Below are 13,204 nucleotides of genomic sequence, written 5' to 3'. Positions count from 1 at the left end.
TGGGAGTCCAGCGACATAGCCATTACGCTAACTGCTGGTTCCCTCTATTTTCTTCTTTTAAAATTTTATTATATTATTATTTTTAAATTTTGCTAGAGGGCATGTGTGCTCACCAGAGAGAGCAAGAGAGTGAGAAAGTGAGCCTCCAGGTCGGGTATTTAAAGCACAGTCAACCATGCGGGTATCCATCATCTTAACCACCATGTCACCTGCTGTCTTTGAGGCTATAAGTTTTTAAATTTTCAAAATGTAGGAAAGGGAACATGATAAAAGTATAATTACTATTTTGAGTTAATAGCTATTAATGTAATACAAAAAAAAATTCTAGATGGTAATCTGGTAAATACTAGGAAATGAAGACTATCTGCAGTGATAAATTGAACATCCAGTCTGTATTTCATCTGAAAACTCAAATTACATGCAAGCTCTGGAAGAGGAAATTAGTCTCTTTCTTACATTGCCATCTTGTGGCAGACTTGGGTTCTGAATGACGCTAATTCAATTTTCCTAAGTCCAGGAAGGATTTCTTCAATTTATTGTGACGAAAGTGAGGACTGAAACTGACCACTTTCTTTTGCTTTAATTTTTTCCTAGAGGCTTGGGAAGAGTTGTGCCAGTTAATAGCCCATTGATTTTTGCTAAAGTAAACCACATTGGTTCAATGATTGTGCAATACTCCCTACATCCTGACTCTGCATAACATCATGTGAACATATAACAAACCCTTCTTGTCTCTGTTGAAGTTTAACCTAGACATTATTTTCTGTTCTCTTTTTTAGACAAAGACTTGTGCTTTTTAATTTTTTTTAGTGATTTTTTGAGGCACATGTGCTCACCAGAGAGACAGGAAGCAATTAAACAAAACAAAACAAATCTGCTGTGTGGAAACCTCTTGGGATACTTTCTCAGGCTATCAGATCATGTTCCCAGGCCATAGTTACAGTTTAGGTGTGAGTATACCTTTAAAAATATTTTTATGATTTGCTTATTTCCATTGGGAAAGGATTGTCAAGATTAAAAGTTAAATACAATTGGTATTAACTCAAATGAAATGAAAACTCTTTGGTGACAAAAATGACTATTAAGGGACTAGTAGGTGGTGTGAAGGTTAAGGTGGCTGGATCACACATGACTGACTTTGTTGTTCAAGTCCCAGACCGAGTGGCTTGACAAACAACATGCTGGGTGCATGTGCACAAAATCAGAAGAGAATGGGGAAGGGATTGGCATGGCTATCCTCTCTGGGAGTGAGTTCTCATTTTCTCTCTCTGTCTCTCTTGTGAGTGCATGCATCCTATAGCAAACTAAAAAATGATTTTGGATTACTTAATTATATCTTCCAAGTTAACTGGTTTATGTGCCTATTCTCTTATTGTGAGGCTGTTGATTTTATAACCTCTTAAAGGTTGGTTAAACTTATTGTGCAGTTTCATCCACTTTTTTTTGTTGTTGTTAATTTCTTTTGGGGCCAGCAGGTGGTGTGGTTGTTGAGGTGCTGGACTCCCACATGGCTGACCATGGTTCAAGTCCTGGACCTGGCGGCTTGCATTCTCACTCTCCATTTCTCTGTTTCTCTCTGGTCAAAATTGAATAATGATAATAAATATAAGTAAAAAATAAATAAATCTTTTTTTTTTTTGAGAGGTTTTTTGCTATAGGGCGCGTGCCTATATAGACAGAGACATAGAGACAGAAAGCGAGAAATCACCCCCCAGGGGGGATAGTCACGCCGCAATCCCTTCTCCTCCATTCTCCTCTTGGGATCTTGGGCACGCACGCACACGCGCCCGGCGTGAGTTTTAAGCCACCGGGTCCGGGACGCGAACCGCGGTTGACTACGTGGGAATCCAGCGAAATAGCCATTACGCTAACTGCTGGTTCCCAAATAAATAAATCTTAAAAAAAAAAGTTTCTTTCTTTCACAAGAAAGTACTCTGGGGACCAGCATAATGGCTATGTTGCTGGACTCCCATGTAGTTGGCCACGGTTCGAGTCCCGGACCGGGTGGCTTAAAGCCCATGCCAGGCATGTGTGTGCATGCCCAAGATCCCAAGGGGAGAATGGAGGAGAAGAGATTGTGGCATGGCCATCCCCCCGGGGGGTGAATTCTCACTTTCTGTCTCTCTGTCTCTCTGTCTTTCTGGCAAGTGCATGCCCCCTATAGCAAAACCTCTCCAAAAAAAAAAAGGACTCTGAGAAATACCCTCAACAGGGTGTCATACTGTGGCATTTAGAGGTCAGCCTGGGAACTGAACCCCGATCTTCCACCTGGTTTCCAGATTTGCAGAGTGGCATATTACTACAATGCCACTATGGCGGAGCCCACCTTTAATTATAGAAAGTTGAGTGTGTAGAAGTCTTCTCCTAATCTGATATTGAGTTGGGCATTTGATGATGTTAAATAGATGGGTCAACACAGGCATTATTCACTTAACTGAGTTCTGTCCCTTCAACTAGGTAGTTAGGCTAATACAGGAGTTTTAAGGTCTTGTGTGTTATGGCTTCATAGGGTATACATTTTTCAACAGAGATCATGCAACAGCATAATAAAACAATGTAATTCTACCCACACAAAATACTATAAATCCAGTGTAATTGTTTTTATTTATTCTGAATAGTGGGAAGGTCTAAAGAAAATTTCAGTTTGATAACTGCATGAAATATTAGTCTTGCAAAACTGAATGCTTGATGTGGTGAGAACTGACTGCTGAAATGAGAAAGACAGAGAAAGAGGGATTCCCTGCAATGAAGGACTGGTTTGGAGAACTGGTCATAAATCTGAGGGATTGTTAAACACGTTATTAAGCGAGGAGTGGCTATAATTTATATCACAGGAGATTAAAATAATTTTCCTTGTTACTTGCTGTAAAAATACTCATGTGAGTTGTCATATAATCATAACTTTTGCATATCTATGTAATTACTATTTTTTAATTTTCCAGAATGATGCTAGTTGATAAATCCGTTTTCAACATGATTCCTAGATAGAAGCTAGATTCATCTCATACCAGAGGTAAGAGAAAAATCTTCATTTATAAGTCATTTGGATTATTTTAAGAGATTTTTGCTATAGGGCATATGTATTCACTGAAGAGACAGACAGATATGGGGAGAGAAATCATACCCCCAGGGGGCATGGCCATGCTGCAATCCCTTCTCCATTCTTTGTGGATTTTAGGGACACATGCACATGCGCTTGTTGTGTCTGGGACTCAGACTGTGGTAAGTCATGTGGGAGCCCTGAGATGAAATCATGAATGCTATCTGCTGGTCCCACCTCATTTGGATTTAAAAATTTGTTTTTAGGGGCTAGCAGGTGGCGAGGGGGTTAAGGGCACTGGATTCCCACATGACCAGCCGTGGTTTGAGTCCCGGACCTGGTGGCTTGCTTTCCTGCTTTCCCTTTCTCTCTTTCTGTTTCTGTCTGCTCAAATTAAAAAGTAATAATAACAAATGGAATTAAACAAATAAATAATTCTTTAAATTTGTTTTTACAGTTTTTAATTTAATTTATTGTTATTATTTGTAATTCACCAGAGAGAGAAAGAGAGAGAGTAAGTGAGAAAACAAGCCACCAGTTCCAGGACTTGAACTGCAGTTAGCCATGTGGGAGTCCAACACCTTAACCACCATGCCACTTACTGGCCCCCTCATTTGGATTTCTAATTACCCAGCCACATTTGGGGCATAGTCTTATCAATAAGTGAAATTTGGTAGTTGAAACAGTCCTAATTCTATCCTTAAGGGAGCCTTCCTGGTTTAGAAATAAGCTGGTGGTGGTTTGCCCTTCACCAGTTACTGACAGTTTGCCATGATGAGATGCATGTTAAGTCCGTGTTTCAGCTGATAACCCTGATTAAACACATGCTCTGAGCAGACTAAAGCTAGGGGCAAACACATGAAATTGAATTTTGTTTGCTGAAATTCCTATTGGGATTAATGATCTCAGGTAATTCTTAAAACTTTGAAGTATGGGGGAACCAGCAGTTAGTGTAATGGCTATGTCGCTGGACTCCCACGTAGTCGACCGCAGTTCGTGTCCCAGGCCCGGTGGCTTAAACTCACGCCGGGCACATGTGCGTGCGTACCCAAGATCCTGAGAGGAGAATGGAGGAGAAGGGATTGCGGCGTGACCATCCCCCCTGGGGGGTGATTTCTCACTTTCTATCTCTCTGTCTCTCTGTCTGGCGAGCACACGCGCCCTATAGCAAAAACCTCTCCAAAAAAAGAAAAAAAAAAAAACCTTTGAAGTACACGGACGAGCAAATGGTGTGTTGGTTAAGGCGCTGGGTGCTCCCACGTGGCTGACCACGGTTCATAGTCCTAGACCTGCTGGCTTGCTTTCTCACCTTCTCTCTCTGTGTCTGTGTGTGTGTGTCTCTCTGGTCAAATTAAAAATAAATGAATGAATAAATAAAGTTAAATAAATAATTTTTAAAAACTTGAATGAATTTGATACTATGACCAACATTTTGGCATGCTTCTCTCTTTTGTGCTACCTCTGATTTAGAATGACAGCTAGGAAACCTTAATGTAAAAATTTAAATACTACAGAAAGAACATTGGTAACTGTTTTTTTTTTTTTTAGAGAGAATTATTTTATTTAACTTTATTTAGTTATTTTAATTTGACCAAAAAAGGACACAGAGAGAGAGAAAACAGCCACCAAGTCCAGGACTTGAACCACAGTTGGCCTTGTGGGAGTCCAGCACCCTTAACCACCATGCCATATGCTGGCCCCATAGAGAGAGATTTTTGCTATAAGATACTTATATTTGCCAAAGAGACAGAGACAGAGACAGAAAGCTAGACATCACCCTCTCTGGTGGATGGCCATGCTGCAATCCCTTCTCCATTCTTTTGGGATTTTGGGCACATATGCACACATGCCCAGTGTGTTTTAAGCTGCCAGGTCTGAGATTCAAACTGACTAAGAGGGAAGTCCAGTGATGGCTGCGTTGCTGGACGCCCATGTAGTCAACTGTGATTCGAGTCTTGGACCTGTTGGCTTAAACTCATACCAGGCTTGTGTGTGCGTGTGCCCAAGATCCCAAGAGGAGAATGGAGGAGAGAAGGGATTGTGGCATGGCCATTTCCTCTGGGGGGTAATTTCTCTCTCTCTCTCTCTCTGTCTTTCTGGTGAGCACACGTGCCCTATAGCAAAAACCTCTCCAAAAATATTCATTCTACCAGTACCTTGGCAGTTTTTTTTTTTTTTTTAAATAATTATTTTATTTAACCTTATTTATATTCAACCAGAGAGAGACAGAGCAAGCAATAGAGTGAGAGAGCGTGAGTGAGAAAGCAAGCTGAACTCAGAAATTTATTGTAAGAAATTTAGGACAGACCTAAGAACTAAATAACCTGTGCCTATATTTTCAGCAAAGAATGAGGTAAATGAGTGTGAGATAATTTTTTAGCTTTTGGTTGTCTTTTGCAGGAGTGGAATTTGCACATGACCAGATTTTAAACCTCACTTCCCTAGTCTAGACCTCTTTGGTGCTATAAATCCTGGAGATGACTGCATTTTTCTTTTATGGTAAGAGAGATTGTGAAGCTTTGATATACACATGAATCTTTAAAAATTTAATTTTCTGATTTTATGGATAGCTGCAAAGGTGTTTTAAAGTTTTGTTATGTTTTAAAATTTTATTTTGTTTTGCCAGACATTGTGTGTGCATGCCAGGGAGAAAGAGAAAGCAGCCCCGAATGGGATGTGGTCATGCAGTAATCTCCATCTCAATCAAGATTTTAGCATGCAAGTGTAGCATCCAAAATGGATGTTATTCGAGCCATTGGGGCTGGGAGTTGAACTGCAATTGACCATGTGCAGTCTAGCTCCACATACACAGGGCTTAACTGTTGTGCTATGAGGCCAGCCCACATTTTATTTTTTAAAAAGTCAATCAAAGATTTTGAAAAGTAGTTTAGTACAAATAGTTCTGGAATCAAACTCAGTTAAAACCCATTCGCTATCTCTTAAGCAATTATCTAACTTTGGCAAGTTTCTTAACATCTAAGTGGCTTAGTTTTTTGTTTTGTTTTAGTTTTTTTGGCCATAGGGTCATGTTGCTCATTGGTGACGGGGAGAGAGAAGAGGAAAAGTGAAAAATCACACACTCAGTGGTGATGGCCATGCTGTGATCCCTTCTTCATTCTCCTCAGGATTTTGGGCATGCACATGTGCCTGGTGTGATTTTTAAGCCACCAGGTCCAGGACTCAAATCTCTGTCAGCCATGTGGGAATCCAGTGCCTTAACCACAAGGTGACCTGCTGGCCCTGTCTTAGTTTCTTTTATCTTAGAAGACTAAAATAATAGTACCTGACGCAAAGCATGGTTTCTTTGAAGATTAAATTAGCTAAGTGTATGGGACTTAGAACATTGTAAAGCATAGGATAAATGCTCAATAGATGTTAGCTATTTTGTTGGAAGGGTCCATGTGTATATTTTATCTTTTTGTACTACCTGGCAATTTCTGACAGCTGCATGATTGATTATCAGAAATTCTTTGTTGTTGCTATATTTATTTCTTCTAATTGATGTACCTCTTGTTACCTTTACCCTTGGCTCCTAAAGCTGAATTTAGTTCTGGACTTAGGACTGTAGTCAGTCCCGTTACTGTAACATAGCCCTAATAACATGGCCTGATAACATGGTTAGTTGATTAATCTTGATTTTGGCACTATTTATTTTTTTTATCTAATTCCTCATTTTGTCTTGCTGGACTAGTGGTCTTTTTTATTTTTAGATGCAATGATTCCTATCTTGTAAGAGTTTCTTGATGTTTTTATTTTTTATAAATGTTTCTTAAGATAATGTGGTTTGAGATAGACTTTGATGGCTGTTCCTCTTGCTGCTTGGAGCCTTAGGCAGTGGGATTTTGGTCCATCATAGATCAAAGCTGACTTGTCTTCACTCAGGGCACCAAGGGGATGGGTTGGCTGTCCGTTAGTGCCTTTGATTTTTGCGGAGTTGAACATCCAAAACATGTGATTTTAGATTAAGAAAAGATACCTAAGATTAAAAAAAGAATTAAAAACACAGGATTATGGTTTATAAGGAATTCTTTGATTGTGACAGTATTTGAATAGCTCTAATCTAGGAGTGTGAAAGAGCTGTAATCAATTGATTCTGGGAGTTATTGAAACATACTCTAAGTCATTCATGTTTAAATTTAAGTCATTTACTCAGTTTTCTAGGGTGGTTTGTTCACATTTCAGGGCACTTTTAAAAGTATCTTTTTCTTTGCAGCATGAAGGTAGACGATTCTTCACGTTAAAGATGGGAGCTGAATTTTCTCACCAGAAATGGTTTTATAGAATCATGTTACAAAAATTAAAAGATAATAAAAATAAATGAAAGAATAAAATATTATTCTCTTCAATCATATTTTTTAAATAATTGTTTTATTTGACTTTATTTATTTATTTTAATTTGACCAGACAGGGACAGAAAGTGGGAAAGCAAGCCACTAGGTCTGGTTGTCAAACCATGGCCAGCCATGTGGGAATCCAGTACCCTTAAACCACCCTGCCACCTCCCTCTCTTCAATATTCTTAAATTCTTTTCTGGACTATAAGCTTGGTGAAATTAGGGCACCTTTTTTATCTATAGGCTTGGCCTAGAATAGAGACTTTAAAAAAAAGAACTGAATTGTTATCTCTATTGGTTAATCCTTAGAAATACATTATTTTAATGGCATTTCAGCAAGTCATTTACTTGTAATAACTGGGATTTAAACTTCGACTCTGATGTAAAATGTATGTTTTGGTACTGAAGCATTTGAGTACTTGTGACTACTTAAAACTCTTAATATATGATTATGCTGCTTGATCCTTTGAGAGGTAATAAAGAATGGCTGCCAAAAACAATGTATGCATGTGGCATTTTATTTGTAAATAATGTTACTGATAATTTAATCAAACCTGTTATAGGTCGGTACACTTCCCCAAAAGAGATACAAAGTGAGAAATCAATCCCCAAGTGGGAGTGGCAATGTTGCAATCCTCTGTTTTCCTCCTGGGATTTTGGGTACACAAGCACATGTGCCCAGCATGCCTTTCAAGCCACTGGGTCCAGGACTTGAGCAGTTGGCCATGTGGGATCCAGCCGCAATAACCACCCTGCCTCTGGTTAGCCCTATCATTGATTGAAATTGCACATACCATTTAGGTATGGCTAAAAGCAATTATTTCTGCCTTATATTTATTTTTTGGAGAGACTTTTGCTCCAGGGTGAATGTGCTTGCCAGAGAGATAGACAGAAAGCAAGAAACCACCCACAGAGAAATGGCTATGCTACAATCATCCCACCTGGGAGATGATTTCTCATTTTCTATGTCTGTTTCTCTCCGTCTCTCTGACAAGCGCACGCACCCTATAGTAAAAATCTCTCCATAAAAATAAAAAAGGTAATAGGGAAAATTACTGACTGGAACACTTAAATGTGATTATAGGGACCAGCAGATGGCATAATGGTTACGTTGCTGGACTCCCATGTAGTGTACTGCAGTTGAGTCCCAGACCTGGCAACTTAAAACTCACACCAGGTGTGTGTGCATGTTTGCTGAAAATTCCAAGAAGAGAATGGAGAAGGGATTGCGTCCCCCCGTGGGGTGATTTCTTGCTTTCTGTCCCTGGTGAGCACATACCCCGTATAACAAAAATATATCTAAGAAAAAAAATGTTATAATTAGAAATACATTATCTACAGAAGATCAAAATCAATGTTCATGGTAAAAATACCATTTTGGAAAGGTGAGAGTTACCTGGAATTAAATGGTATAAATGATGTGTAAATACAGATTGTGCCATGAGAATTTATAAATCAAATGCCCTTGTAATCACTTCATGAATAATTTTTTGTAAAAACAGCTAACAACTGGATTAAACCATTTCAAAAATAACAAATATGTTAAATCATTAAGAAATCAAACTTTTTTATTTTTTGGCTATACAAGCAAGGTATCAAACAGTACGGAAGTTCTGTGTTCAAGTATAGCACAACTATCACCTGAAATCCAATGCTTTGTCTCCTTTATCATGACTTTAGAGTGCTTTTGTAAATAGATTTATATGAAAACTTTCATATCTCTAATTCTGTTATACTAAGTGTTTTGTGGTCCATCATTTTGTATAGTAACTATTTTAATAGTAACTGTTAAATTTCAGTCTAAAAACAAATGAAATAAACCATGTCCAGCATTTTGATGTGTACTGTATCCTTTGCATATGTTCAATGTAACCTAGAAATAGAACCAAACTCACTTTGGTCGAAAACAAGCTTTTAAAATGTTAACTTTCTTGAATATTGTGGTCACTTTTTCTTTCACAACTCTTACTGTTCTTCAGATTCATTGTTAGATGAATTAAAGATCTATTTATAGGGACCAGCAATTGACCTAATGGCTATGTCACTGGACTCCCATGTAGTCGACCGTGGTTTGCATCCCGGACCCGGTGGCTTAAACTCATGCTGGGGGTGTGTGCATGTGCGTGCCCAAGATCCTGAATGGAGAATGGATGAGAAGGGATTGCGGCACGGCCATCTGTACATCCCCCTGGGAGTGATTCCTTGCTTTCTCTCTCTGTCTCTCTCTTTCTGGTGAGCACAAGGGCCCTATAGCAAAAACCTCTCCCCCCCCCAAAAAAAAATCTATAAAATGCACAAAACTTTAGAATGACTGAAAAGCATAGAACATGACACTGATGTAGACATAAGCACAAAAAGGAAAAGTTGATAAATTTGTATGAACTAACATTGAAATTGAGGTTTGCATGCAGTGTAACCAACCAGTGACTCCATTTAATCAAGAAAATTACCAAAGGCTATGAATAGGCAGCTCACAGACAAGGACCCTTGGGTAGTTATTCACATGAAAAGATGTGCAACCTGACTAGTAATTAGAGAATTGTACAATTAAAACAACATTCAAATACCATTTCACTTCATCAGACAAAAATGTAAAAAACCCAACTGTGCTCTCATACATTTCTTGTGACAGTGAAACTTGTGTTTATACAAAGATGCTTATACACTTATTGAGTCTCTGGGTGGTCTAGGAATTCTTGGCATGTGTCCTGAAGGACACATGTACAGAAGATTTATTGCAGTATTGCTTTTTTTTTTTAAGAGATTTTTTTGCTATAGGGCATGTGCACTCTGCCAATGAGAGACAGGAAATGAGAAATTACCCCCGCAGGGGGACAGCCACACCACAATCCCTTCTCCCATTCTCATCTCAGGATTTTGGGCATGCATGCACACATTCCTGGTCTGAGTTAAAGTCTCCAGGTCCAGAACTCGAATGGTGATGGACTATGTGAGAGTACAGCGATGTAACTATTATGCCATCTGCTGGTCCCACAGTGTTTTTAATTATAAAAATGTAAACTCTAACTCTGTCCATTATAAGGATGGATAAGTTATACATTTTTATATTTAAGTTTTTGTGCGCACTCACTGAAGATAAAGTACCCTTCATGAGAGTGGTCGTGCTGCAATCCCTTCCAAGATTTTGGGCATGCATATACATGCACCTGGTGTATTTTTAAAGCCACCAGATCTGGGGCTCAAACTGCTGTTAGCCATGTGGGATCAAGCCATCTTAACCATCATGCCACTGACTGGCCCAAATTTTGGTACATTTGTAATATATGGCTGTTAAAATGATTGTGAAATATGTAGTGAGTCATTTCTGGGACAGGCTCATGCTGTCTACAAAGGCAACTTAGCTAGGATCATAAGTTAGGTATTGGTTGAATTAGAATGCTTTGTGTTTTCGAACTTTGATTTACTATACCTGTTTTTTTTTTTTTTTAATTCAACTTTTCAATATGTGGTATAGTTCAAACCAGAAAATGCACAAAAAACTCGAATACCCAAAACAAATGTTAAGGACTACATAATCTACATATGAATCTCTAATTTTCTTTGAATCTAGTTTGTACTAATAGGATGAAATTACCACTCTACACTCAGAAGTTATTTTAAGACATGAATACAAAGGCCAAGACCCTTTCTAACTACTATGAGCCAGCAAGAAACAAAAATTACCAGAAAGTTGTTTCATTAGGGCATCTTTTTTTGCTTGAAAAGTACTGTGGATTCACAACCCAGAAAGGAGTTTGCAGTGTTTAGTATCTATTGTGTGGTTGATTGTATCTATTATTAGTATATAATGCAATCATATCAGGTAGAAAGGTGGCTACTGAAGACATCATTAAGGCTTACATGCCAAGGACCCTTTAAGTCAGCTTATTTTTTTAATCTAAATTCTTACAGACCCATATAAATTACAGTTGCAATAGGAAACACTTAAGAATAAAGAAAAATCACAGGTAATGGTATTAGACTAAAAAAGGTACATTTAAACAACACAGTTCCAGGAAAGCACACAGTTGGTCTGCATTTGAGCTATCGTACTTGATTCTATTGCTTAATTTCATATGCTATTATGAATGTTTCTAATGCAGATTCACTATATAAATATAATCTGTACATTGTATATGGAGGATGCATAAAAGCTTGAAAGATGTCTATTCCAAAGTGGATTGAAAAAATGGCAGGGTCTACCTCTGCATGGAGGCGATAGCTGTGCAACTACACATACAGTAGTCCCCTGTATCCTTGGTTTCAGTTAACTGGAGTACAGTGTATTTTTTTTTTTTTTGAGAGAGATTTTCGCTATAGGGCGTGTGTGCTCGCCAGACAGACAGACAGAGACATTAGAGACAGAAAGCGAGAAATCACCCCCCAGAGGGTATGGTCACGCCGCAATCCCTTCACCTCCATTCTCCTCTGGGATCTTAGGCACGCACGTACACACGCCCAGCGTGAGTTTTAAGCCACTGGGTCCAGTACGTGAACCGTGGTCGATTACGTGGGAGTCCAGCGACATAGCCATTACGCTAACTGCTGGTTCCCGAGTACAGTGTATTTTGAGAGAGTGCGTTCAAGTAATTTTTATGGTATATTGTAACTCTATTAGTAGCTATTATCTGTCCGTTAACCTCTTTAAAAAAATTATTTAATTTTTTATTTGTGTGTTTTTTTTTTAGTTTGATCAGAAAGGGAAAGTGAGAAAGTAAGCAGCCAGGACTGGGACTTAAACCATAGTTTATCATGTGGGAGAGTCCAACGCCTCAAAGACCAAGGCACTTGCCAGACCCAACCTCTTAACGCACCTAGTTTATAAATTAAACTATTGTAGGGATGTTATATAGGAAGAAACAGTGTACACAGAGTTCTGTTATCCGCAGTTTCAGCCATTCACTACGATCACACAATTTCTGGGAGTTTCTCCTGATAACGTAGACTGTGCTGACCGTCCGATACTTCCCAAATTTTCCTGGGACAAACAGCAGCGTGTACACAGAAACTGGGGCTTAAGTGGGCCCCACTATTTTATCTAATCTCCCTCTTCCCCTGCCATAGAAGGCTTTTTTGTCCAAAAAGACAGACTCATGAAAAATACTTTTTTAATTTTCATGGTTACTCTTGTGCCAGTCTACAGGAGTTAAGGGAATCCTGGCCAACATCTGCCAGGCTCCCAAGTGAGAAGCCTTAAACTCAGCTGGATTCGCGCCCTCCTGAGCCGGCTACAAGGGAATCCTGGCCAACATCTGCCAGGCTCCGAAGTGAGAAGCCTTAAACTCAGTTGGATTCGCGCCCTCCTGAGCCCGCTAATAGCTCCCCTCCTGTAAGGGGGCGGGGTCCAGTCTCTAAGTCGCAGAGCAGGTCCCAGGATCCTCAGCGGCCGGCATCCCAGCACCCACCGGCCATCAGGCGCCTGGGTGCTTCTGCGCGTGCGCTCTCTGACGTAGTAGGGAGGTCCCGCTCTTCGTGGAGTGGTGGTGGCAACGGCACATTCCCGCGCTTTTTGTTAGCGCCTCAGGTTAAGTTTCTAATTTGCGTTATTTTCACTATTTTTTCCTCTGTCGAGCATGGAAAGCAGGCTAAAATTCCAGGGTGAAGTTTCCGTCGTTCTAATTCTTTCAAGTTGAGGATTTTGCCTCAGCACGTACAGCCCAGTAAATTGGCCTTCTTCCCAACCCGGCGGAAAATCGGAAGTTAGCTGGACTGCTCTCTCTCTCTCTCTGCCTGAGAAGGGGTCCAGCTTAAAAACTGTGTCCCGCTTTCCTATTTCCCTGTCTGTACTGCTGGAATTCAAAGAGGCCTTTTAAATCTGGTTGCCAGGGGTT

The 13,204-nt window shown here is 39.5% G+C and overlaps 1 long non-coding RNA gene and 2 other non-coding genes across 3 annotated transcripts in view; all 3 read left to right on the top strand.

Moving 5' to 3' along the window:
- The window catches only part of LOC102472074 (uncharacterized), an 11,734-nt gene extending 4,343 nt beyond the window's left edge, over positions 1-7,391 (top strand). Inside the window, exons 2-4 of the long non-coding RNA XR_336681.3 lie at positions 2,943-3,013; positions 5,441-5,539; positions 7,254-7,391. This is a non-coding gene — a long non-coding RNA (uncharacterized LOC102472074). The remainder of the gene's footprint in view (positions 1-2,942; positions 3,014-5,440; positions 5,540-7,253) is intronic.
- Positions 3,804-3,880, top strand: LOC114005030 (small nucleolar RNA SNORD126). The gene has a single exon (XR_003546970.1). It is a non-coding gene; the product is annotated as a small nucleolar RNA SNORD126 (small nucleolar RNA).
- On the top strand, positions 6,838-6,984 carry LOC114005029 (small nucleolar RNA SNORA79). Its single transcript, XR_003546969.1, has one exon. It is a non-coding gene; the product is annotated as a small nucleolar RNA SNORA79 (small nucleolar RNA).
- Positions 7,392-13,204: the final 5,813 nt, after the last annotated feature.

This window comes from Tupaia chinensis, unplaced genomic scaffold (assembly GCF_000334495.1).
Source record: "Tupaia chinensis unplaced genomic scaffold, TupChi_1.0 Scaffold141372_1, whole genome shotgun sequence".
NCBI lineage: Eukaryota > Metazoa > Chordata > Mammalia > Scandentia > Tupaiidae > Tupaia > Tupaia belangeri.
Note: the sequence above shows the minus strand (reverse complement) of the source record. Positions and strands in the feature narration are given on the sequence as shown.